Raw genomic sequence first — 27,819 nt, forward strand, 5'->3', positions numbered from 1 at the left:
TTATTATTTTTAATACTATGAAATAGTAAAGCTCTTGGTTTTCAAATCACATGTGAAGTACTAGCTTTCTTTTGATTATCTAGAAAGATTTAGGAGCAGTCAGTAAATTAGGAGGTGGTAAGTGCAGACAATGTGCCTAGTCGATGCTAGACAATCAGAGTGACTTTTATTCTATCCAACATTTATATGAGAGTATAGTTACCCTTTGAAAATAATTTTTTTATTTGGTTCATTGCAGGTGAAAGGCCAGTTATTAAGAAAGAAATTGTCAGTGTCCTGCTTTGTTTTTACCTTTGCCTTGTGGTAAAGAGTCAAGTTTTTTAATGTGGTAGAAGAATAAAAAATCATTGTGTCATTCAGGAAACTTTAGTTAATTGATTTCATGTTTTGTTTTTATAATAGTCTTGTTCTTACCCACATTTTGGTCTTTCTCTTCTTTAAAAAAACACATACACAGCATTGTGTGGGTTACTTACTGAGTGCTTACTAGTTTTACAATGACAGTCCTGTGTTAAAGATGTCCCTTGGCCCAGGAATTAATAACTGATGACAGTTTGTCTATTTTTTGGCCTCTGGATTTTGCCATGTACAGTAGAATGGAGATTTTATGTAAGAATCATTGGGGGAAACTCTCAGGGAGGATTTGTTCCTGTGCTTGAATTGATTGAGCACAGCCCACTATTGGAGGTAGGGAATTTGTCAAACAAATCATGAAAGCTCCCATACTTGCAGTGGGTTGTGATCCCTTTTGGTGGTTTATTTCTAGAGGACCTCAGATCCTGCTGGGCATGGAAAAGAGATGAGCAGCTCTCTGGCTTCCTTCTGTATTTTATAGTTCTAAGACTGACCCATTTTCTTTTCATAGTCTTCCCTGTAGCTTAGCAGGTGTGAAATAGTCCAATTAGAATTAAAATGTATTTGGCCACCTACCCTGCACCCCTTCCCAATAGTATCATTGGCACCATTCTGATTGGCTCCTTTTTATGTGCTTTTCTGGAGTCATTCAGCCTACACTGAGGTCTGTCCTCAGAGGTAGGGATCATTCTCTTCCTATGTGGTTTATGATTGTGGCCCTTGGATAGAGAGAAGTTATTTGCTTTCAATAAACATTTAGGTGGGTTTTAATTATAGACATAATAAGGATTGATGTAACTCAGATTATGTATTGAAATGTACTCATGTGACCAAAATATCAAGTTATATGAAAGAGTTTTAATTATGAAGCCAGTGTCTCATTATGATAAAAATAAGTGTATGTGTCAAAGATACTTTATGTAACACAGTAAGTTATAATTTGCTGCTATATTTCTTTTTTACTTGTAACCCCTAATGGATTTTAAAATGCACCCATTTACGGTTGAAACTAATGCAATTAACATTAACAACTGCTTTTCTGTCTTACTACTAAGGGGAAATTTCCTTTTGTGACTAATGATAAAATTATGAATTTGTCTGAGTCTCTCTGCAGATACTAATTTAGCCAGGTAAATTAAAAAGAATAGGGAGCACCTGACTGGCTTAGTCGGGAGAGCATGCCACTCTTGATCTTGGGGTCATGAGTCGAGCCCCATGTTGGGTGTAGAGATTACTTAAAAAAGAATAGACCCAACACTGTTGTCAATCAGGGGGATTAAAACACTTGTGGGAGTGGTGTGTTCTTCCAGGAGAGGGAGGTGTCCCTTAATACTTAATAAGGGATCTTGGCTACATTGTCTTGAAGTTTACTAAAATAACTAATACATCACCCAAACAAGGACCCACCAATAGAACATATTCTCTTGTCTCTCATTGGGATGCCTCCGTATTAGTCAATAAGACATAATCTTGTTATGTTTTCATGGATGTTTAGTCCTTAAAAAAAGAGAGAAGCGCATATTGTTGCTAATTACAATGCTAGCAAATGCAGAGCTTACTATGTGCCAGGCATTGTTCTAAGTATGTTACATGCGTAAACTCATTTAATGCTCACAAACCATGTGTGACATAGGTACAGGTATCTACATCTCACAGCTGAGGAGACTGATGCACAGAGAGGTTAGCTGAGTTACCCCAGGGCACACAGCAAGTTAAGTGAGGGAGCCAGCATTCAAATGTTCAAACCCAGGCATTCCGCCTCTTGAGGCAGTGGCTTAGCCACCACACGCCTGCCTCTCTATTAGGCATTGTTGTGGTAGTGAATATAAGTAAAAGCTTCTACAGGCCTGCCCTAATACGACTAGACTAACTCATTAAGATGCTACATATTTCCCCCTCTCTTTCCTTTGTTTATTTTTTTTCTTCTTGTAGTAGATTGGGAGATGAGAACTTTAAAGACATTACAAGTGCATTCTACTTAATCTGAAATATTTTGATGCTTCTGGAAAAGTGAGATGATTTAATTTCATATATAATTGCATGAGGAATTATAAATTATGTTTTCTAAAATACCTACAACACTAAACCACAAAATGAACAGATAAAACTGATTTGTTCTCTGACAAATCAAGATATATGGCCGCGTTTTCATTACAAGTGCTGTTTGTGGAGCTGGAGCAGCTGAATGTGCCACAATGACACACACTCTTCCCAGGCTGCACTGCCTTCACGTGGGCATCCCGAGCTGATTTACAACACACACTAAATTTTTTTTTTTAAAACATCAAGCACAGCCCAGGTTGAACTTCTGAAGTCATGGAATGCAGATATATCTTTTTTAATTGACCTTCTTTAGCATTAACTTAACTCTTCAGAAATAAGTTTTTGCTTGTTTGTTTTTTTGTTTTTTATCCTGTGGAGAGAATGGACCATTTTCAGGGCAATGGGGGAGGTGGCATTTAGAAAATTCTTTCTTAAGTGCATTTAATAGTTTCCTGGAAGGTGTGTGTTGACTTCCTCTGGAGGGTAATTTATTCATAGTAAGACTGAGTAAGAATTTTTTTTTTTTCTTCTACTGGACTAAAAACAGAGTGTGTTGTTGTAGGTCTCTGTGGTGGTAGAAGGCTAAAACTCAAAATTTGGATGTTGTGAGTTTAAGCACTTCTCAAAGAACTTGTGTCCCCAAGCTGCCCCAGTCATTTGTTTGTCCTGAATTATAAAAAAAGGCTTTGAAATATGTGGAACCAAAATAGTTCTGTTTGTAGTACTAGGGATTCTGGGAAAATAAGAGTGTCGTCTTCTGTGTGGGAGAGATTGATACATGCTGATTGCTGGTGGGACTGGATTTTGTTGGGCAGTGATGGATTTTTCACTAAGTCTGCTGAAATCACTCACTTGGTCTTCTTTGGATCTATGAGAGCTGATCTGTGATGATGGACAGGCAGGAATTGTAGTGGAGACCAGATCTTTGGGCCAAAGATAAAAACAGAACCCCATAAGGCAAATCGTGGTCAAATTTTTTATCAGATTCCAGCCCAGTGAGTTCAGACCATAGATGTTATTCTGTGTAAGTGGGACTTGTATTAGAATCTTCATGTAATTTTTTTCTAGGTGTATTTTCTATTATGTGTAACAAAAAGCTGGTTGAAAATGGTTATTCAAATTAAATGTTAGAATTTATTAAACCAAGTAAAACAACCAATAGTGCTGTTTTATTGAGAACGTAGAAGTAAGCCAGACCAAAATTTGAAAGTAAAAGTCACTGATAAAATTTCATAATTGTACATTAGTTTTTTTTTTTTTTTAATTTAATTCCCAGCTTAATGAACGTAAATGGTTAAAAGCATATTGACTTTCCAGTTTCTTTTCTCCCAGGCAGTTAGGAATTGGTCGCGGTGCAGAGTGGATCCTGCGGGCTTAAGCTCATCTAACTGTCGGATCAGCGAAAAGCTGCCTAACATGGTGTTAACAGAGGTTTGGACCTTGGATTCTCTGTCTTCTACAGTCTTGTTCTCATTGAGGACAGGATAGTAGAGTGTGACGCTAGGTGTTAACTGAGTCTGACTGCTGGGCTTTTAGAGTCGGTGCTCTCACTTCCTAGTTCTGTGACTCTGCCTTGTGCCTCCCTCATCTATAAGACACTTCTCTTGTGGGCTTGTAGGAAGATTAAGGGAAATAATCCATATAAAGTGCTTTACACAGGGTGAGGGCTGTGTACATGTTAGTTGCTATTATAATTATTATCGTTGCAGTTACTTTACAGTGCAGAAGCCAGAGACGGTATGTTAATTTCTTTTGTTTTCTGTAGCTTCCATTCATAAAGCCCGCCATTCAGAGATAACTGGATGTGAATTACTGATATTATTTCCGTTATCCTTTTGATTTTCATAGAGTATCGGAAGAATAGATCCTCTGATATTGTGTTTGGATCAACAAAATCCTGTTCCACGGCTCTTCACCAACTTGGGAAAGAGTTGGTTTCTTTTTTGTGGACAAAGCATTCTACACTACGTTGTTTCTTTCCAGTTTTTTTCAAAGCATTTAATATATATTTTATACATGCCGATAATTAACAGAACCTCCCCCAAGTCATCTGGTTGAAATCGAGTCTTTTTAAAAATGAAATAGCCTTTATTAATGAGAAATGGAAATTTAGATGTTCACTGATGGCTTTGTAATCAAATGAGCTAGTTTTTTAGTCAGGTGACAAATATTTTGCATGTGTTCAATTTTTCTCCTTTTGTGGCATTCTGAATGTCGAGTTACCTAAGTACAAATGCAACTCACCTACAGTGAAGCCATTTTATTTAGCACAACTTTTTTCTGCAGTTGTGTGGAAAACCACACTACTTTCCCATTCATTCCTCCTCCGAAACAGTTGCTCATACCTTTTCTCTTCTGACGTGGTTCCACTTGCAGAGCTGCCTCAAAGCAAATCTGGGACTGTGTGGAGCGGAAGGAATGTAAATGTTTTCCCCTGGGGACTCAGTAGGTATTTGTCTCCTGGGAAATTTTAATGTAATGTCACCTTTGCATCAGGGCTCCCCTTCTTTTCATCCCCCTTTTCCCAGAGTCAGGAGCTACCTCACAGGAGGTAGCTTCCTGGCTGAATCCCAGTACTTGGGCGCTCTTTCGCCTGGACTAAATGACCGTGGCTGTAAAAAATAAATAAATGAGAAAGGAAATAGGCGTATTTGTGTGACTGAAAGCCCAGCTAGATAAAGACATTCGGTTGTGTTGTGTTCAGTTATGTTCCAGCATGAGGCACTTAGCTAGTCAGCAGGGCAACAAGGACTCTACAAGGAGGGTGAGCCCCAAAGCAGCAGTTTTCATGTATTCTGGTCTGGTGACTTCCTTCCCCTCACCTCGGCAGTCTTCCTCCATTCGCACCATTTCTCTCCCTTTTCTTACTATTTAACATGTTCCTGTCTCCCCCAACTTCCCTGCCCTGTTTTGAGCAATTCTATTCTTAAAAAGAAAAAAAAAATCGGTATGCATTAGCTGTGGGAAAACAGCTTTTAAAGACCTCTGTCCTGCCAGCTAGTAGATGTGTGGTCCCACTGTGTTTTGGTGTGTGTTTATTTTAATATTAGAATTACCAACTGAAAGCTAATAATACTCTAAGAAAAGTATAATTACGAAGGTAAATCTGTATCAAAAATTGCATGGTGTACCTCAAAGTCAAATATAATTATTAGTGGAGAGTCTTCTATTTTGATAATTATCCATTCATAGATTTGTATATAAAGTAATGTTTTTAAACTTGTGCATTTTAAAAATTCATTCAATTTCCCACAAAGTATAATCCACTAGATCTTAGGCAAAATAACCCACTTTGGTATAATAGAACCACACCTATATGGAAATAACTGAAACACACTAAAATAGAAATATAATGTTCCTCCTGCCAAATATTATAATGTGACTATTGCCAAGTCCTGGTCCCTACTCCTTCTGGATCCAGTTGTTTCTATTTTTAACTTTCCCCAGTCCTCACTCCTGCCCCAGCCTGTGCATATGACAGCTACCTCTTTACCCTGTGGCCGTTCGCAGTGGCCGTAGGGGCAATGGTGGTGCTAAAGGTTGGCAGAGGGGCTTGGTGGGGCCGGTGTGGCCCCACAGAGAGGGCAGCTCGCAGGGAGGGGTCCTGGGCCAGGAGGCTGCCCTCAGAAGCCTTGGAGGATAGGGTGGAGCATCAATCAGGTCAGGAAGGAGAAGGGCTGGACCAGGAAGGGCATAGTGCAGGCACCACAGGTCTAGCTTCTAATTATAAAAGTTATGTGACCACAGCCCACCCTTCTGGGGAGGCATTAGAGAGGCAGTGGGCCACTGGGCACCCCGCAAGCACAGTCTCACTGGGGAAAGTGAGGGATTAATTCATTTAATTTGATTTCTCATGAGTGAAGTACTCACCTTCACATCAAATTAAATAGCTCATTTATGGCATTTTAATACAACTTCAGTATCCATATACATTATCTTACTAACGCTTACTCAGTTTAACCCCAGAGTGTATCGTCAGTATTAAATGCTTATTAAAGCAGTATCATTTTTAATTATAGTATACATAGTAGCTAATAAGTTATAGCCCTTTCAGTGATTCATATTCATTATTAGCAATTTTTCTCAGGTTTATAATATTAATGACTGCGACTCCATTCCAATTAATTGTGTATATAGCAGTTGCTTTGCTTTTGCTTATTTTGAACAACTGTTTGAGACCTTGGCCAGTGGGCAGATGACAAACTTAGAACTATTCTGTCCCTGAAGATAACGTTTTCTTTTGGGATGTTCAGGTATAGAGCTAGTTCAGTTTAACTCTACTGTGAAGGACAGCATGTTTCTCACTTCAGGCCCTATATTTGAATATGTAAATTTTATGGCTCTCATTTGAGTTATTTTGTTTTTTAAATTGTATTCAAATTTCACAGACTCTCATCCTGTAGATTTTTCCTTCTTTTATGATTCCTAACTTTTTGCAGTCTGAACTGAATGCTTCCTCGGTGTTGCTATGGGGTAACCCTTACTTAACGAGAAGACTGCAGTTCTGTCCTTGGGACTGGTTCTGTTACCACAGTGTCCTGCTCTTTTACCTCTCTCTTGCACATGTGCCAGGGATAATATCTCGAGGGACAGGTGTGTGTTGACGGATGCCACTGAGGCCCTGCATCTGCTGGAATTATTCCATTTTATTTGTGATCCGTGGGGAGAGGAGTGACCAGCTAGAGGCTTTTCTTAAGCAGAAGCCACATGGTGTTTCACATGGAAAGGCTTTCTGCAGGGCTGGGGGGGGGGGGGGGGGGGGGGGGGGGGGGGGGGGGGGGGCTTGTGACAGGCAGGAGAAACTGGCGCAGGAGTCTTGAGTGAGCGCTTTGACACACCGAGTAACAGCCCATTATCACTTGCACTGGTGTCAAAACAATACAGCAGTTTGAACTGCAGCTCGGCTTACTCCGGCTGTCACAAATGCTCCCTCATAAGTCATTAGAGTGTTGGCGTGGACTCTTTCCGGGATCAGTCAGAGATGCATTAGGAGAGGGGGAAGTGTTTATTAATTCAATTTAAGAAGTGATTATTAATCATCTGCTATGTGTCAGGCACTGTGCCGGGGGTGGGGGTGGGGCTTCCATACCAGAATGACAAGGTCCTGCCCTCAAGGTACCTCTTGCCTGGAAGAGAACCCAAGTGCAGTCGCTGTCATGAAGAGTAACCCAGGAGAGGGGCAAACAAAATTGCTTTGAGAGTTCAAAAGAGGGAGAAATCTCACCAGGTTGGGGGGGGGTCCATTTAGACTGATGAGGGAGATGATGTGTGAGAGGGGCCTTGACAAGGCTGTAGGATTTTGATGGACAGAGAAGAGGTGAGAGAGACAGTTGTCAGGGAGTTGTGTTTGGCTGGTATGCAGGATATGTTGAGGAGGTATCAGGACTCAAGAATCTATTGTAAAGAGCTTTGGATGCCAGGCTAAAGAGTTAATGTTTTAGTTAGTGGTCTCCTGCTTGAGACTTCCCCTTATGTCAGGTTACGAATATGTCAGTACACAGCGAAGATGTTCGGTTAGGTACTAATCATTTAATATTGTGAGTGACTACATGTAGCAGAAACTCTACAACGGTAGCTTAACCAAATAGGGGTTTTATTTGTCTCACATAGGTGACAAATCCAGGCTAATACAGTATTTCCCAGTGCAGCCGGGGACATGGACTCTGGCTCTTTCCTATAGTTGCAAAATGGTTGCTGTACCTCCAGGCATCCAGTTAGGATTCCAGGCAGGAAGAGGCTGAGGGTAAAGGGCAAAAGATGAAATGCCTCTCTTCATGAAGCTCTGTCTTTATTATTCCAGAAGGAACATCTTCCCCCAGGACTTTGTCATTTATCTCAGTTTTGGATCTAGAGAGCCTGGGAAATCATGTTTTTTATTTGACACAATGCTGCTCAGAAAAAAAAAATTGGGATTCTTTAGGAAGAAAGGAGGGGAGAGTGGGTATTGGGTAGATAAGTAGCAGTGTTGGCCGCAGCTTGTTTGTGAATCTATCATGGGAAATCAGGGAAGACAGCAGAGGGGCAGAAAGCTAACCGTGCCAGCAAGGACTTTTGATTAGATTCAGAGAGAATAACTTTAGAGTTCGGTTTCAATTTTAGGTTTGTTTAATGAAAGACTATAGGACAATGAGTTAGGGAAAGTAGGCTTTAAATCTGGCATCATTATTAGGCATGCATGTGTTTGAAGAAGTCATTTCTCTGAACCTGAGTGTTCTTATCTGTGAAATTGACTTCAAAACCTGTGAGGCCAGATCTAGGAAGCTAAGAAATGATTGCATATGTGCTTTCGAATACTGTTTTCACATTAAACACTGAGTAAATTATAAAGATAAATGTACCGATTATGAAAAGATAAAAATTAAAAAAAATGTTTTCTCCTAATTTGAGGAACCAAAGAGATAGCCAAAGTGTTCCAATGTATTAATTTTTTAAATATTTTTTACAACAACACTCCATAATATTCCATGGCCCTGGCGTTTTCTGTTATTAACTATATTTGTGTTTAGTTACTGGAGGGGAAGTACGAGATAACAGATTCCATTGCTCTAACAGGATTATTTATAATGTGACAATTTATTACACGGCCTTTTCCTGATAAATAGCTCAATTACATTCCCCATGTATTTTACAGTTCCATCTGGGGCAGCTCTTACCATATAAAGCGAAGATACAGTTTCTGTTTTTCATCTGTGACTTGTCCCCGTTAGAAGAGGTGTTGTCTCCTGCTCTATCCTGATTTCTTCCTCAATCCACTGTGATAAGGAACACATGACCAGCTCAGATGTGTCCACATTGTTTTAAGTAGGGAGGGAGATACCAAACAATATAAAATTTGACCCTGACTCTCGGGGGACTCATTCTCACTCTGGGAAGAGAATACAAAGACCCGTAGAGCAAATGGAGAACAGCACAAAAGCCGAAATAATGAAGTCTGAAGCAGGTGCTCTCTTTGTGTGTTGCCCAGGTTAGTGGGGGGAAGTGCAGCTCTATGAGGGGTCCCCTCCCTGCCTCGTGCTGTGCTCCCTCCTTGCTCGCTCAGTCACAGTCACTCAGTTTCAGGACCTTTCTTCATCATTTGTTTCTAGAGTTCTTATGTCTTTGATTTCTCCCTCTTCATTGGCTCTATGTGTTTGGTCTACAAAAATGCTCAATCAAGACTGCCCCAAACCGAAACCGAAATTCTCAGTATTTACTCCCTGACTCAGACCACTGCCATATTTTATTTTTTCCTTGTTAAGTGTTTTCAAAGTTTGCATCACGCTTCATCCTTAACAGTCTAGCTCTCATCCGTCTCAAATTGCTTTTTCATTCCCAGATCAGCAGTGCTTTCTTATTCACCACAGTTAGGGGCTGCACAATCTGCCTTGTCTTCCTTCTCATCCGCTTCCAACCAGGTTGCTGCCTCTCTCTCTCTCCTTCCTCACTCAGAACTGAGTTTCTCGTTATTCTTTGGATGCACCATATTCTTTCATGAATCTCTGTCCTTATGCACTTTCTGAAATGCTTGCTCCCTCACCACTTCACCTGGAACACGGAAGACCCAATTATAATTATCCTAGGGGGAGCATCCTCCGGTCATCCCACGCCTGCCCATGGAATAACATTAGCTGCTTCCTTCTCTGCTACAGAAGTTAGCACAGTTTATGCTTACTTATCTTTTCTCCTCTCATCTGTGAGTTACTCTAGTCTAGGGACCATGTCCTGTCCATACCTACTGCTTGCCCTGTTATTCATACTATACTGTAACCACTCTCGAGGCTAAAGTCCTGGTTTTAGAGTGACACTGCAGGAGTTCATGTATTGACAGGACCACTTGCTTGCTTTGTGACATTGGATAAGTGTGTAAACTTCCATGAACTTCAGTTTATTTGTCTATAAATAAAAATAGTACCTACCCTCATAGTATTGTGAAGATAAAATTGTCTAAAACATGGTAGTAGTCATGGGGCGCCTGGGTGGCTCAGTTGGTTAAGCGACTGCCTTCAGCTCAGGTCATGATCTCAGGGTCCTGGGATTGAGCCCCGCTTCGGGCTCCCTGCTTGGCGGGAAGCCTACTTCTCCCTCTGACCCTCCCCCTGCTTGTGTTCCCTCTCTCGCTGTCTCTCTCTCTGTGTCAATTAAATAAATAAATAAAATCTTTAAAAAAAAAATCTAAAAAAAAAAATAAAACATGGTAGTAGTCACATTAAAAGAATATTTAAAAATATATATTAATAAATAGAACAATATTCTTTTGGTGGTAATACCATCTCCCTTTTCTTTCACATCTTGTTTGATGTAAATATAAGCAAGGAAAAATAAAGGGAGTTGTCATGCAATTATATACTTGGTGAGCTTCTGGATGACAAACTCTACTCAGTGAGGATACAGGCAAGTTTTAAGTGAGAGTGGAATGACATAAATGGGAAGGGAAAAAACTGGTTTCTAGACATAAAGAGTTACTTGGAAGGAAGCCTTGTCAGACATGGCAAAGGAAACTTTGTTAGAGAATGAAAAGGGAATGTATGTGGTGGAGTAGAGTAGGTGATTCAATGTGATTTGAATTTGATACATAGTAAGGTGGCCCAAATGAGATCTCTGTCATAAGAAGAAAGAAACTATCCAAGATTAAGAAATGCCATTTATTAGCAATTACTATTTGGCCTTCTTTAATTAGAACAACAGTCTCTAGGCGTCAAGATCACTAATGGAGCTTTAGAAGTAAGAGGCAAAAAGGGTTTTTATGACTTTTTAAAAAACTTTTTATTTTTGTATTTACAAAGGTGAATGTAAATGTTTTACCAGACCATAAGTGTATGTTTTGATCTACTTTTACACTAATTAACTGCTTAGTTATAGTAGGAAAATTCATCATAGGTTTTAACACTTGCTTTTATGATAGCCTTATGATGTCATTCCTGTGTAGCACATTGCATTAAAAAGTAGAGTGACCACCCTGAGCAGTTGGTTGAAAGAATGGAGCATTCATTTTTCTTGAACTGCAGCCTAAAATATTCTGCAGTTAAAGTTACAGCAACATGCACTGGGAGGTCAATTTCTCGGTTGTAATCTCGCTCCAAGATTGGAGATTGGTAAAGATGGTAATTCCCAGCATTCTTTATCCGATTCTTAGGGAAGAAGCAAAGTTTACAGAGATGATACTGGAAAATACTGAGTTCTGAAATACTGAGACATTAATACGGTCTTATCCTGATTGTTGAGTTATCTGCATTGAGAAATGAGTGATTGATAATAGCAGTTTAACTCAAATACCAATTGAGATGAGAATACTCCGCCCATGGAACAATGACTCCGTTTACAACAGGACCATGAAATGCAGCAGGATCTGTCCCAGCTGCCTCAAATATCATTAAACTAATCTTAGATCCTATGATTAAGTCTGGCTGACCAATTGTCTTCTCAGGGCAGAGTTCAAGGTGTCCTAGTTGAGTTTCAGGGAGCAAGTAAAACAACCTGCTCTTGATTTTTTTTTTTTAAACAAAGGTTTTTGTTCTAATAGTGCTTTTAAGACCCTCAAATAGCCTTAACTGCTAAACTAACACACACACAAAGAAAGGGCAGTTCATAATCTCTGTAATAGTCTTATGAATGACTCTGGGCTATCAAGTGTGTACAAACCAAAAAAAAAAAAAAAAGTTGGTAAAGGGAGAAGGGTGGCGGTGATGGAGGGAGAGGGAGCCATGCTGACAGACTTCCTCCCTCCCTCATCCTTTGCACACTTGTAATTAAATCCAGACTTAGCAGCAGCATCATTACATTGTAAAGATGAGCTAGTGACTCTTTTGAAGTTGGATTTCTTAACATTGCCCCCTGCAGTAGAAAGGGCATCTGCACTGTGACCAATCTTTAAAAACAAAACAATGCTAAACAGCATGCTTATTCCAAGCAAAGATTCCTCCTGCATGAAAAGTTGACATTTGTTGCAGGTGGTGTTATGACACGATGGCATAGAAAACTGTAGTCTTGATTTTTCAAATAAGGTATTGAAAATATAAAGTAGGCACAGTTGTAGGGCACAGATTAATTTAGCCATGATAAATGTGTTAATTCACCATCTTGTCCGTGCAAAAAGCTTTTCTTATGGGAGATGGTATTAACTATGCAATGTCTATATCTCTCTATAAAATGTGGGAAGTTTACACATGATCTAAATTCAGCTTTCAAAAAAAAAAAAAACCTCAGCTTTCTATTATTTTATTCAGTGTCTTTTGTACATCAATAAATCTACTGTAAATTCCCTTCCTCCAGGGCAGTGTAGGTCACCGTTAAAATAACATAGCTGAGTAGTGGATGGGACTGACCTTGAAAAGAGAAAAACTGGAATGGACTACTGGGATTATGGTTGAGTCATACACCATCATCTCTGCCTGTCCCCCACCACGGTCAGGAATCTCCTCTACTACTTCTCAAGCAGAGTATTATCTAGCCTGCACTTGGGACAGGGAGATCACTTCTTTGTGGGCTATAGATGTCCATTGTCAGTTGCTTTAGTTTTATCATTCCAGATCACTGTAAAAGAAATAGTGTCCAGACAAAGTGTACTAATACTACTTCCTTTGCTTGTTTGTAAGACAACTTAGAGAACTGGAAAATAACAATAAAAACACACTCTCGAAGACTTCCTTGTTTGCAGGCTACACAACCACGGACATCTATGTGTACATTTTATCCTGTGTCTGTCCTTCCACTCTCTCTATCGCCCTTGTATCTGGCTGCTCTCTAGTTATCCATGGCCCTCTGAAGCTAACTCATCTCATTACCGCACATAAGATCTTGATTCTATCAGTGCATTAATTGTGTTTAGCAGATATTCACAACAGTGGCTCATATTAGTCACCTTAATGTAATCAAGTTCGGTTCTTGTTTTTCACATGAATTTAGGTACAGTAAAAAATTATATATTATATTAACATATTCATTCCTGTTTAAATTTCCTTTTGTTTTATCAAGTCAAGTGTTAGTAGCCCATTGAATGAACTATATTGGTTGCATGAACTCTATACATTTTAGAAGCATCTTCATCCAAATTATTGGTACAGTGTTGAATCGGTAGGGTCAAAGACAGAACACTGAGTCATAACCCTGAGAAGCACCATTGAGTCTGACTTTGAGACTAGTTATTTCAGTAAGGCACAAACTGCTTAACTCTACCGTCTATCGTGTCTATAAGGTATGATGAAAGATTTTCTTAAATATTTGTGCCCTGGCCAAAAGACATGATTTATTTAATTAAATCAATTAATTGATTGATTTAATTAAATTAATCAATTAATTAATTTATTTTTTTAAAGCCATGATTTTAGTTTGACATTATACTTTCTTCGTAGACTGAACTTTTTCACGTTTTAAATTTCAAACTTCGAGTTAAAATTTGACTTGTTTTGGAATTCTTTTGTTTCTTCATGATTTTACTTATTTACTTATTTATTTGCCATCAGGTATCACTTCTACAAATTCTAATATCCTGGGACATGAATTCTTTGGGCTAGAAGACTTATTTACAGCAGTCGGATGTTCTTTTATGCCTTTATTTCCTATATTAGCTTTCAGGGCTTTCCTAGCCATTATTCTAGCATTTCTAGTTTGAAGCTTCTTTTGCTTTAGCAAATAAAATGGAGATAGGGCAGTAATTGGGTAGTTTTGCCTCCAATCTTTTCATCTTTTTTAACACGCTATCATCTCCCTTAAACAGTCATCGTGTCTTTTCTTAGATCATCATTTGCTCCCTGAATTCATTTAAAAAGTTTTATGTTAAAGTTAGCAAGTTTCCTGTCTCTTAGGTCTTTCTGAGCTGTGACCTCTTTGATAAAATTCTTAGAAATTCCTGCTTATTTCTGTGTTCCACTTTCCATGATTTTTATGGAGTCTTAAAAATTTAGGCTCATGGGAAAACTTCCTAAGCAGTCACACAGAAGGATTTTTAGGATAGTGTTGAGATCCTGGCCTTATTCCTTACTAAGGCATCTGACCTTGCTAGAGTTACTTAATTATTCTGTGCTTCATCTGTAAAATGGGTTAAGAGCCCTCCTTACTTTAGTACTGTTTTAAGGATTAAGTGAGATGATTAATGACCAAAAAGTGACGTTGTAATCAGTGAATGTTACTGTTATTACTCTAATTTCTCATGTTGATACCTACTCATATTCTTTCACATTTTTGTGATTGTACAAGTGTTTTCACAGCTTCACAACTCTTCTTTTAAAATTTTATTTAAGTAATCTCTGCACCCAACATGGGGCTCAAATTCATGACCCCAAGATCAAGTATCATGTTCTACCAACCAAGCCCGCCAGGCACCCAACCTCATGAATCTTTTAAACCATCTCCTCTAAAATAACTCTATCCATAGAAACACACCCATTATTTTCTTTCATCTTTTTGACATCTGCTTTTCTAGACTATAGGATTTATATCTCTTCTAAGAATACCATTGCTTAAACTGTATTGTCAGCATCAGGAGAAGCCAGCTTTTGTACCTCTGAGACCGCTATGGCTTCATATCTCTCAGGTCTACTCCGATTTAAGCCCAGCATAGTCCCACCTTCATAGAGGTGTTCATTGTGTGGTACATGGCAAGTCCCATAAGCCAGATGACTTGGGCAAGCAGCCTACAGCTGTCAAGATATGAAAAGCTCTCAGAAGGCTCTGGAAAGTGTTGTTCTTGGTGGGGGAGGGGGATAAATTGTCAGCTTAAGGTTTTGGTACTTCCTGAGGTTTTTTTCACAAAGGGCTACATGTTGTGATAACCAAACATATTATTAGCATACAGGGCTTGGAATTTAATGGGCTTAGGGAAAAACTAAGTGAGAATTGTGGAGACATAATCATGGAAATAAAGGGTTTCACTGTGTTTACATTTTAACTCCCTACCTTGTTAGGTATATTCATTGTAGAGACTGCATGTTTTTTTATCTGCAGTATGCAGAGAATAAATAATAGTAGTTGCTGTGGACTATGCAATATTCATGTAATTAAATATTCCTAAATTTTTGGAATTCCTAAGTGAGAATGGATTTGAGGGAGTTCGGCGCTGAGAGCTTTCTTTCTTTTCCTTTTAAAGAATATACACATATATACACGTGTGTATGTATATATGTATGTATGTATGTATATGTATACACACACACACACATATGTAAACCTAGAAATAAGCATGTGGAGTTTGACTTCTTTACCATGAAAGAGTATACTAAAATATTTCTAGGACATGCTTTAAGTTTGCAGTTATATGTGTGAAGGTTCAGAGAATACTTTTGAGGAAACGTCTTTCCTTTTTCCTAAAAAATTGATAGTGGTGGAGTAAAAAAAAACAAAACAAAAACGTGGCTCCCCTTTCTGCACCCATCATTTGCATTTTCCCCCTCGCCTTCTTAGGGAGACAGACCCTATGCTAGTATTTCCCCGAGAGGCCTGCTTGGCTTTGGGGTGCTTATGTAAGTGCAGTTTTCCTGGGCCCATTCTAGCCTAGTGCATCTGGTCCCTCAGTGGCAGATCCCAGAATCTTCATTTTCTTAAGTTCTTTATGGGGGGAGGGTCTCATGTCCCCATATTTTGAGAACGACCTCTCCAGGCAATTGTCATTGGCTTCTGTTATGTCAGATGAAACCAATGTTATGCAGTCTGAAGTGCTTTGTTGTTTAAGAACAGGCTGCTGGTGGGCCAGAACAGATTGTCACCATGTAAATGGGGAGTCAAGGGACGGAATTTTATAGGCTCACACCTCTCTCTCAGCCAAAGACATTTCAGGTTAGTTGTGTGCTTGCACTGGTAAAGGAAGATAGACTCATTTGAACTGGGACAACCCTAGTTCTGGGTACATTCTGTGGTATTATATTTGCCAACTCACATTCAGCCCATGCATTTATAATTACTCAACTGTTTCCATGCATTGAGTCATTGCAGAAAAGCCGCTTCTTTGTAGAACCTCATTAAGATTTCAGCTGCTAACAGATTTTATTTTACAGTTCCAGCTTTCATGATATTAAGATATGGAGATTTGGGTTTCTGGGAGGGGCTATTTACAAGTGTAAAGCGCTTAGCTATGGGAACATCACAGTTATTTTAAGGGCATAACCAAAAAGGAAAAAAAATGGGTAGTCCAGTATTCTTATTGATGTAATATAAGATGCTGGAAGCAAAAATAAAGAATGCCAAATTACTTTAAAAAATTTACTTGAGATTTGTGTGATTTTATTTAAAATGTCATTTAAAGGAGTGTTTTTATAAATGTTATTTATTTGGGGGGGACTGAAAAGACTCACATAGAATTAAAGCAATACAGTGTTCTTATTTTTTAAAGGAATATACTTTCTTTATGCTAAATATACATGGTAAATTAATAATCTCCGGCCTATATGACATATTTTTTTTGTGGTTGTACCCCAAATTATACTGAGATATTTTATATCCTGTATTGCTCTTTATCATGGTATTTTAAAACTTTCTTCTAAATAATGTGCACTATTTTAATTAAGGTAAGTAACCATTAACTGAGAGTTATTGGTTATGTCAATTAGAGCTGCCACTTATGTTTTGTCTTCTATCTGTTAACATAATAATTATTCCTTAGCCCACAAAGGGGGAAGTGAGCTAAATCAGAGCAAGCAGGTCCGTATCAGGAGCCAGGAGTGCTAGACTCTGCGAAGGTTGTTTGGTGTGGAAGTTCTTACCTCCTTTCTTATCTTGGTATTGACATTGCTTACATTGATTAGGCATTGGCTACTTGTCCCTTTTGGCAGTCCTCTTTAGTATTTCAGAAGGGGAAGTGTTACTCATCCAGCACAACTTCTCTGCAGCATTCAGAGGCAGTTCTTTCCCTTGTTTTGCCTTCCCTAGGCACATGCATGGGGATCATTTACTTGCTGATTTGTCCCTGATGTCTTGCATTACCTGCTCTTTCTCCAGCCAGGTGATGAGAAACCCTTGTTGATAGGGATTACCTTCTGTTTTCCCCTATCCCCTTGTGGTGTGGTATCCTGCCTTCTCCAAAGGCGCTGCGTAGATGTTAGTTGAATAGGTGGTAAAGAGTATGAGGGGACTTAATTTCTGCTAACTGTCCAGTTTGATTTAATTTGTTGGTGTTCCTATCCAGCCACTTTGAAAATCAGGGCTTTCTTGCTTAATCTCCTTTTAGACAACATCAGAACTGTTCCTATTTCTATGTGAGCGTTTCTGAATTGGAGGGTTTCTTATCTGAAAATAGTCAAGAATTTATAAAAGAACCGAGATTTCTGAATGCAAATAACTTTTTTTGTTGTAGGTTGCTTTGCTTAATAATTTGCAAGGAAAGCACAGTGATTTAACAGTAATAAATGCACCCATTGTAGAAAATTTGAAAAATACAAAACAGTATGAAGGATATGGTAAGATTCCCATTTGATGTCATCTATGGTCCAAGATATTTCCTTTTTTTTTTTGAAAGATTTTATTTATTTATTTGAGAGAGAGAGCACGAGCAAGGGGAGAGGCAGAGGGAGAGCAAGAAGCAGACTCTCCACTAAGCAGGGAGCCCAACATGGGGCTCGATCCCAGGACCCTGGGATCATGACCTGAGTCAAAGGCAGACACCTAACCGACTGAGCCACCCAGGCGCCCCGGTCCAAGATATTTCTTTTCTTTTCTTTTTTTGTTTTTTTTTTTTTTAAGATTTTATTTATTTATTTGACAGAGAGAGATAGCAAGAGCAGAAACACAAGCAGGGGGAGTGGGAGAGGGAGAAGCAGGCTTCCCGTGGAGCAGGGAGCCTGATGCAGGCCTCGATCCCAGGACCCTGGGATCATGATCTGAGCTGAAGGCAGACACTTAACGACTGAGCCACCCAGGAGCCCCCAAGATATTTCTTATCTTAACTAATAAAGTCTTTTCCCCATCCCTCATAGTCTTTTTTTCTTCCCTCCTCATAAGCACAAAACTATATCTTTATATATAACATTTTCTCACTTAATATAGCAAACATTTCCCATGGCATTAATTTTTAATGATGGTGTGGGTATACCATAATTTGCTTAACCATCCCATTTGTTTTAGGCATTTAGGTTTTTTAAAGTTTTTTAATTTTTACTGATAACTTTTTTAAATTGATAATATCAAATTTTTTTAAGATTTTATTTTTAAGTAATCTCTGTACCCAATGTGGGGCTTGAACTTATAACCCTAAGATCAAGAGTCACACGCTCCATGGATTGAACCTGCCAGGTGCCCCACTAACTCTTTAATAAATATCTTTGCATTTGTATGTCATTCTGTGTTTATGACTAGTTGGTAATGGACAATATATTTTTTAAAAATTCTAGATTATATTCCCAATTGAGAAATTTCAAATTTCCAATTTTCACCATTATTTAAGAGGTTGAATTGTCAAAACTTTAAATTTAACTTATGGTTTTCTTGTTATTACAGTTAACCTGGGGTTAACAGAATTATAAAAAGAATTTATAAATGTTCCCTAAATGACAAGACTGCTCTATCTGAGTATTCTAGGATATGGCAGTCATTTAAAACTCATAACATTAATAATCTCTAAATATTTCATTATTAAATATGCCATGTTTACATGAGTAACATACATGTTTAACGTTGAAGAATAAACCATAAAACAAGCACCCTTGTACTCACTACCCTGCTTAGGAAATGGAAAGAACATCCCAGGACCTTTGAAACTACTTCGTGGTCTCCTCTCTCAACCCCTCTCCTCTCTCTCTCTCTCTCTCTCTGTGTGTATATATATATATATTTTTTATTATTTTTATTTTTTTTAAATGGCACAGAGCTCAGTGATTTGGGAATGGGGAAGACTGGGAAATGTCTAACTTGTTCCATGTCCACTGCTTCCCCTGGTCCAGTCTGGCATGCCTTCTAACCTAACCTGCTGCAACAGCCTCTAAGCTCAGTTCCACGTCTGTTCAAATCCCCTCTCAAACCCCCCCCCCCCCCCCCCCCCCACCCCAGCCTGAGTGGTGGCTTAAATACAAAAGGAGCAATGCCAGTTACCCTTCTAAAACCCTTCCCTGGTTTTCTGTGTAATTCAGAGTAAAATCCAAATACTTGCTGTGACCTGCAAAGGCCTTCCTCCTCTGTCCTGGCCTCCATCCTTCGCCACTTCCTCCCCCCATTCCTGCTTGCAGCCCCACTGACCTTCCTTAACTCAGCCTAGGCAAACTTCCCTTCTTCCTGGCCAGCCTACATTCCTTCCCCACTTTGGGGCAGCAGCCTCTTTTCACTATTCACAAGGCAGGTTCCTTTTCATCCCTTGGGCCATTTTCCCTGACTACCCAATTATGCTTTCTCATAGCATCCTATTATTTTCATGCCTAGCACTTGTTAAATTTTTAATGTCATCTTTGCTTGTTGGTTAGACCTAGTAGACTCTAAGTTTCATGAGTGTAGGCACCAGACCGATCTCGTTCACCACCCTGTACTTGTAGTACCTGGGTGAGCACCCCATAAATGTTAAAATGAATGAGTAAAAAAATGTAATGATACATTTGAAAGATAATATTAGTATTACACAGCTGTTTATGTTCAAAAGTGATGTATGGTATTTTGGGTCCAACAAAATACAACTGATTCAGTTCATTAAATCAGGCCTATACTCCTGGGCCTCTTTTTGCCTGCATATATTGCTATTTTTAATTCTGACGGACCCATTTATTAAATGTGACCAATCTAGATTTAGATCATCTATTAGAGATTTATTTTATCTCAAATGCTTATCTCAGGTATTTAAAATAGAAAGATTTAGGCAACATAACATAGTAGAAAGGATCTTGATATAGGAGAAAGAATGTGGGCTTTGGAGTCATAAAAACCTGAGTTTTAAATAGTAGTTGCACTGTTTATTAGCTGTGTAACTTGAGAAACTACTTAACCTTTTTGTCCTTCCCTGGTATTCTCATCTGCAAAATGTGATGATAACATCTACCTCGTTAGTTTGTTGTGAAGATCAAAGGAGATAATATATGTTAAATCCTAGTGTTGTGCTTGGCACAAAATAGGCACTTAATTCCTGGATTTATTATCATTATTATAAGCTATGCACCTATAGCAAGTTGCTTAATCTTTTTCTGCTACTATTTCTTAATCTTTAAAATAAGGATAATTCTTACTTTATAGAAATAATTTGAGGATTAAATAAGTGTATTGATGTAAGACACCTAGAGCAGCCCTATATGACTCATAGTTGACCCTCAATAAACGAATAAGGGCGATTAATAAAAATAATAGCATGAAAGAGTTGGTATCAAGTTAGAGGCAATTTGGAGTCTTTAAATTCCGTTGATTCAATCGCTACATATTTATTGGATGCCTATTTTATGCCAGGTGCTCAGTTTAGTGCTAGCGATATAAGGATGACTAAAAGGAAGCTCCATCGAGTAGCCAGCAGTTTAATGGGGAAAGGAGATTTCACATGAACTGTAGTTATTTACTTCATGAATAAATACATTTGCAGTGAGATTAATTCTTGGTGGTGGTTGGGTGGGGATGTGGATAGGAAGAGTGCTGTTCCTGCTGGAGGTATTGTTTGAGTTGCATCTCAGATGCTAAATAGGAGTTCTCCAAAGGGTAAGATGTGCCATGATGTAGGGGTTGGGGAAGTGGGAATATGGGCTTTGGGGTCAGGCACACCTGGCTTCAGGTATCTGCCATTTAACATTTTTGTGACCTTAGGCAAGTTCTGTAGCCTAATCTAAAACAGAAACACTCATATTTATATCATAGGATTTTTGTGAAAATTAACATAATGAGGTGTCCAGTTTATAGTAAGAACTTAAAAATGTGGGTTCTTTGCAGTCACTGGAATTTTGTCCTTTTTTTCTATATATGGGAAATTATAAAATAACCTCCATTCTTAAGAGTCCATAATTATATGACCTTTCCTGGTCAAACATGATTTTTTTTTTTAACTCAGTTAAATCTTTTTTTTTTTAAGATTTTTTATTTATTCATTTTGAGAGAGAGAGAGAGAGCACAAGCAGAGGGAGAGGGAGAAGAAGACTCTCCGCTGAGCAGGGAGCCAGACGTGGGGCTCGATCCCAGGACCCCGAGATCAGGACCTGAGCCGAAGGCAGACACTTAACCAGCTGAGCCACCCAGGCACCCCTACTTGGTTAAATCGTATCTATATCCTTGTCCTTAAAAGTTCAAAGATTGGCTATTCATCACCACTCAAGGTGTGTTAGAACAGTTACTTAGCTCTTTAGGAATTTCAGTCCTACTGTCAGAGAGAAAATAAAATCCTCCTGATTCTAAGATTCTAAACAAAAAATCAGTCATTTGAAACTCTGTCATTGTGTTCATTCTTTATAATGTCAACAACACTGGCAACTTACTTTTGCTGGCAGTTTAGAATTTACTGAGAGCCTGAATTCCTATTACCTCATTTAATGCCTTCAACAGTCCTTGAGATGGAGACCATTGTGACCTTATTTACAGGGAGGAGACTGAGAGGCACTACTGAGAGATAGGTGACTTGGTCTTCTGATTCTAACGCAGTACTTTCACTTGATAGCATTCCTACCTTTCTTTCTTGCCTGTCTTCAGATTGTGTCGTTCCTTCCACAGTGGCCGGCAGACACCCTCTCCTCTCTAATGCAACAATTGTCTAGTTCCTCTACGGTCCAGGTTATCCAGCAGGCACCTATGACATAGCTTCCGTAGCTCGAGGAAAGCTGGTGCCTGCCTTTTGCTGATACTGATAGATTGATAACTCTTAATCATTTCTTAATGTTCTACAATGGCTTCTTATTTCCCTGTGAAGCAACTTCAAGATCCCCTAATCTTCCTCAAAACCACCTGGCATTCCCATTTTTTTACTTTAATGACCTTAATACGTAAGATAAAGATACGGCTTCTCTGAGGTGGAACCATTTTCTTGTAACATCCTTGTGCTCGCTAGCATCCTGCTAAGCAGTTTCTTTATGTCTTTCTAAAGCAACGGAAACCAGAGTTCATCACGGCTCTCTTTTGAGACTTCCATGTCTACATTAACTCCATTAAAAAAAAAAAATTGTCTGATACACTTACCTTTGTGTGTTTATTCTTCTTTTCTAGAATTTGTGTGGCTTGCATTACCCACCATTCATTATTGCTGAGTTATGTACAGATTTACCCAGTCTTGAACGGAATGACTTTGATGATAAATTCCTAGGATATGAAGAGCACTGTCACTTTAAATTATTCTATGAGCAGCAGAAACCAGTGTTGAGATGATAATGGTGATACTTAATATAACATTTTTCTCTATTAGACAGATCAGAGGTTTACAAATAATTATTAGTCTTGGAATTTCTGTTAGCTGCAGCCTGTTTCCCAGAGCATATTTCCATTTAGCATGTCTTTACAAAATATAAGAACACTGAATTCAAATTCAAACCGATTTAAAATTATACTATGGAGGATTGTGAAGATCTATTACAAGATATAAGACTTTTTTTTTTCTTTTTCTTTTTTCTTTTCTTTTTAGCATTTGTGATCCCTGCCCACTCCTTTTCCTAGCACCTTTTATTTTGTTATCTTGGTTTCAGTAAATAGCCATTCAGGAAGATGGTTTGTACAAAAAGAATGAAAATCAAGGCATGAAGGAAAATGTATGCACTACCATCTCCTTGTCTCTCCCTCTGAGATTTTATGTATGCTCGGCTTCAAAAACCAGTTTAAAAATAAAAAAGATGAGGGCGGTTGCAATCTGCTTCATTTTATGCAGATTAGGTATGGCCCTCGGGCACCTGCCAAATTGCTAATATGGCCTTCCGTTGGGTCTGATTAGTGTGAACCCAGATCTTCTTTTCCATTAAAACAGAAATGTATTTGCTGGGAGTAAGTTAACAATAGAGGTGATATTTTCCCTAACAACCATGGGTCAGGTTACACTTGGGCAGTGTCTCAGTGTAGATGAGGCAAACTAGCCTGGGCATTTATGGTTTTCTCCACTCTCGGTTGCCTTCTTCTCCCTGAGGACTTGGGGCTTTCCTGAGACTGGTGAGGCTGTGACTTCCCTTTGTGCTGTGGTGACTTTGAAAGGTCGTTTTCTTCTGCATTCCAGATGCAAAATGTTATTGTCGCTTTTTGTAAAACATACCTGTAGGCCTTACATTTGCAAAAGCAAATACCTTAAATTGTCCAGAATGAATGTTTGTGTAAGGATACTCACTCTGGGCAATTGAATATTTGGATTATTGCAACAGTTATTTTGAATGCCCTGGGGTGAAACAGTAATTGTCTTCCGAAAAGATAATAGAGACAGCAAATATGGAAATCTCAAGCATCTCTTACGACTCTATTAGAGCAGATCTTGAGAAAATACTTTGATACTAATGACTGCATTTTGTAGGAAAAGCATAAAAGGTTCATATGAACCAAGCAGGAACTGAAAATTCAGGAAGACAAAATTGGGCTTTGTCTCCGGGTTTGGGTGCGTAAAGAGTTATAGAAAACAGTTATGTTTGTCAGTTGTCTAAAATCAAGCCCATATTGAAAATTGCTGGATATTTAACATGGTTAATAACTCATGTGAAGTGATTTTGTAACCCAGATTATTTCTTACCAGTAGAGGGGCAAGAAACGTATGAAACAGTTGGACATAGTCTACATACATCATGACTAGGCCGGCGAAAGAAGTCACTGTGCCCCAAAGTCAGTACCATAATAACTTGTTCACATGGGTTTGCTTCACATGGAGTGCTTTATGGATGAATGAAAGATTTGTTTTCAGGAGTCTTATTCTGGTTTATTATAAGCATTATTACATGCACCACCCCAATCCAATATTTTGTGTCATCAAGTAATTCAGTAGCAGGGACAAGAATTGCAAAGCTCTTGCTTCTAATTTCTTTATTTTGCTTGACAAAATACAAATTGAATGCTAAAGCTATATGTCACATAGATGTGGTTGGGGAGGAAATTTGCAATCGTTATTGGATTCACAGTTCTTAGAACATAATCATGTTTCAATAATATTATGCAAGCATTTTTTTTCTTTTTTTTTTTTAGCCTCTACTAAGTGTCAGTCAGAAGGCTAGGGCATTCAGATGAATGAGATAGTCCCTGACTGATGGATTATGACTGGTTTTGAGATGTTTCCAAGTGTATAAGAACCACAAATTGATAAATAAATGTCTGTGAGCATTTAACTTAAGTAAGTTTAACTTACTGTGAATCATACCGAAAAGTATTATATTAGAACTTAAAAACTAATAACTTATTATTTGTTTATGGTATGACTTAAATTTAATGTGATAACTTGGTTAATCATTTAATTGGATAACTTGGGTGATTACTTTCTTCTAGTGTACTAACGTAGCAATCCCATGGTAAGCGTAAACTAAATACACAGTTTTTTGATGGATAGTTATAAAGTGAATATAATAATGCACTACTGAACAACTAAAAATGACTGCAAGCTGCAGCTGCCAGTCAGCCTGCACGATCAGCAGGGTAAGCAACTGACGCATTTACAACTGTTCCATATCCAGATAGCCATTATGTTTTTCATGTTCAGTACAGTATTCAGTAAGTTACATGTGATTTTCAACATTATTATAAAATAGGTTTTTTGTTAGGTGATTTTGCCCAACTGTAGGCTAATGTAAACATTCTACGGTGGGCTAGGCTAAGCTATGATGTTTGGTAGGGTAGGTGTTTTAAAGGCATTTTCGGTGGGCTCGGCTAAGCTATGATGTTTGGTAGGGTAGGTGTTTTAAAGGCATTTTCAACTTAGAATATTTTCAACTTATGATACGTTTGTCAGGACATAACCCCATTGTAAATCTAGGAAGATCTGTACAAATGTATCTTTAAGGAGAGGAAATTACTTATTTGTGGAGGCATATAGATAATTTATTTCTTCTGTTTGGTCTATGGAAGTGCAAAATTGATCTGAGAGTATCTTGTGCTAATGGTTGTGTTATTGTCTTTCATTAACATAAAAGAATCCCTGGGGAAGTTAGTCTTAGCTAATAATTTTAGTGTAAAGAAGTAATGAACATAATTATATTTATTCAAGTAGCAGTCCATTAGTAGTCTGTAGGCACCAGCTTTCGTTATTTTGGTAAGAAGTACAGTTGGCAAAATGATACTCAGAAAAAATCCTGATTGAGCCACGTTCCCTTTTTTGGTTGATGTGAAAGCCATTGTTGTTTTGTTCACCAACTGGCAGACCTTCAGTTATACTGAATTTAGAAGTTGTTTACTATACTTTGAAAGTTTAAAAATGAGCCCTCCCTGAGAAACAAAAAGCTGGGTGCTTGCCATTTTTTTAATAGAAAAGTAGAATTTTAATGAAAGAAAAATCAACCCACCAATTCAATGTTGAGTTTATTTTCACAGTTTTGAAGGCTTAATGTGTGTTTAAAATGACAGTAATCAAAACCACCATTATTGGGCCCCAAAGTATTCGGGTAGTGTTTTGATTTAGAATGTCAGAGTTATAAGGGGAAGATCATCAATAAGTCTCTGAGGGTGATGTGGATTCCATGAGAAAGTTTGATTTGAGGCTTTTAGCCCCTCAGGCCTTTCTCTGTGCCTTCAGCAGCTGTCTAGAATATCTCTTGTGCTGGTCTTCTTGGATATCCAAGGTGCTAAGAGTGTAGGAGCTCATTTTTCTGCTTTTTGGGGGTTAGCAGGATGCTGGGGGCAGAGTATTGGTAGGGAACATCAGGTGAACCTGCAGAGTAACCTAGTGCTGCCCATGGGTTATGGCGGAGTGGCCCTCCCTCCCTCCCTTCTTTCTTCCCTCCCCCTATCCATCTTCCTTCCTGGCTTCCTCCCTCCCTCCCTCCCTTTCATCTATACCTCCATCCATCTCTGGGATGCTTTGCAGTAGAAGGCTTGTGGTGAGATGCAGTTCCTAACACCTCTCAGATTGCAGTCTTTCCTAAAGATGGTAAAATGGAGGCTCAAAGAGATTAAGTGACTTGCCCCAGATTCTTTTGATACGTCAGATGACTTGCCATAGTAGCCAGTGACGTTTTAGAAGATTCATGTTTTTGCTTAAGTAAAGGAAACTTTCCCTTAAAAGCACTCTAAAAAAATGCAAAGCGTACCTCTTTTATGTGTACTTACAATTCATGAATACCAGCATGTGTTTATACAATGCTTTATAATTTTGAGTATTTAGCTCATGTTTTATTATAATTACCATTTTGTGAGTCAGACAGGGGAATTTTTTTTGTTATTGGTGGCGGTGTTTTTATTGTTCTTGCTTTTAAATCACCATTTTATGGAAGAATTTTCTCTTCCATAAAGGGGCCCAGAGAAGTTAAATGGGTTGCCTATAGATGTGAGCTACAGCTGACAGGGGACAGATCTAAGACCAACCCTAAATATCCTGATTCTCGGGTCTGCTGCTCTTTCAGACAAAGTGGCTTTCTTGTTATGTGACTGTCACACACACACATACACACACACACACACACACTCACACACACACACACAGTATTTTAGGTCTCCTTATGCTTATGGGGCTGTAGCTAGCTAGTGTTGTATAAAGCGGTTAATGACGTGGCCCTTGCTTTCTGGTGGTATATAGTCAAAGTAAAGAGACCCGGAGTTTATGTATGTATGGGGAACCATTTTTTTTTTCCTGCTTTTACCTATTTAGCCTATGCCAATCCTGCAAATTTAAAAAGAAACAGTTACAGTTCACCTCCTGACCCCATTTTTCTTCTCACACGCCGTAACTTTCTCCTTTCTCTTCACTTACTGTGCTTGACAAATATGTGAATATTTGCTGGTGAGTCGGAAAAAAGGAACCTGGGATTCTTGTGGTCTTTTTGCCCTTCTCTTGAAAGTCAGAGGATTGACTTTTTTTCCCTACTACAGGTCCTCATTTTTTTACTGGACAACTTGGGCAGTGCTTCTCAAACTTGGTTCATCCTTAGCATCTTCTGGGATCTACCCCTGGAACTTTATGTTCCAGAAGTCAGGGTAGGGCTCACAGCTGCTCTAGGGATGAACTTGGAACCCATTCACTTCATCTGACCACTCTCAACAGCACAGTCCTCACTAAACTGCAAAGTCCTGGAAATGTGAGGAAAAAATAATCCATTTTTGACCTTCCCTTATCCTCCAGATCATCTCCAGCTGTTCAGCCCAGCTACCATGGGATAACTAGACATCTTGTCAAGAATGATTGCTAGGTGTCTACCGCAGTTCAGTTGCCTATTGATTCATATGGCATTTTTCTAACGTGGCTGAATATTTTAGGGGGCTCAGATAGACTGTTGTCATTATTCATCACCAGTGCTTATGTTGTGGCTACATATCTACCTCTGTTTCAATTCAAAAACATTTGCCTAATGAGCAAGCACTTATGTATTGGACCCTTGGCTTCTATATCATAGCCATTAAAATGGTAGTGCCATATTTAGAAGTGTGGTTTGCTGTACATTTCCCCCAAAAATGGAAATAAAGGAATTTTCAGAACTT

The 27,819-nt window shown here is 38.7% G+C and overlaps 1 protein-coding gene across 10 annotated transcripts in view; it reads left to right on the top strand.

Moving 5' to 3' along the window:
- SATB2 (SATB homeobox 2) overlaps nt 1-27,819 on the top strand; it is a 252,709-nt gene that overhangs the window by 105,745 nt on the left and 119,145 nt on the right. The window lies entirely within an intron of this gene.

The sequence above is a fragment of the Callorhinus ursinus genome, unplaced genomic scaffold (genome assembly GCF_003265705.2).
Source record: "Callorhinus ursinus isolate GAN/ISIS: 27379988/994484 unplaced genomic scaffold, GSC_fseal_2.0 scaffold2, whole genome shotgun sequence".
NCBI lineage: Eukaryota > Metazoa > Chordata > Mammalia > Carnivora > Otariidae > Callorhinus > Callorhinus ursinus.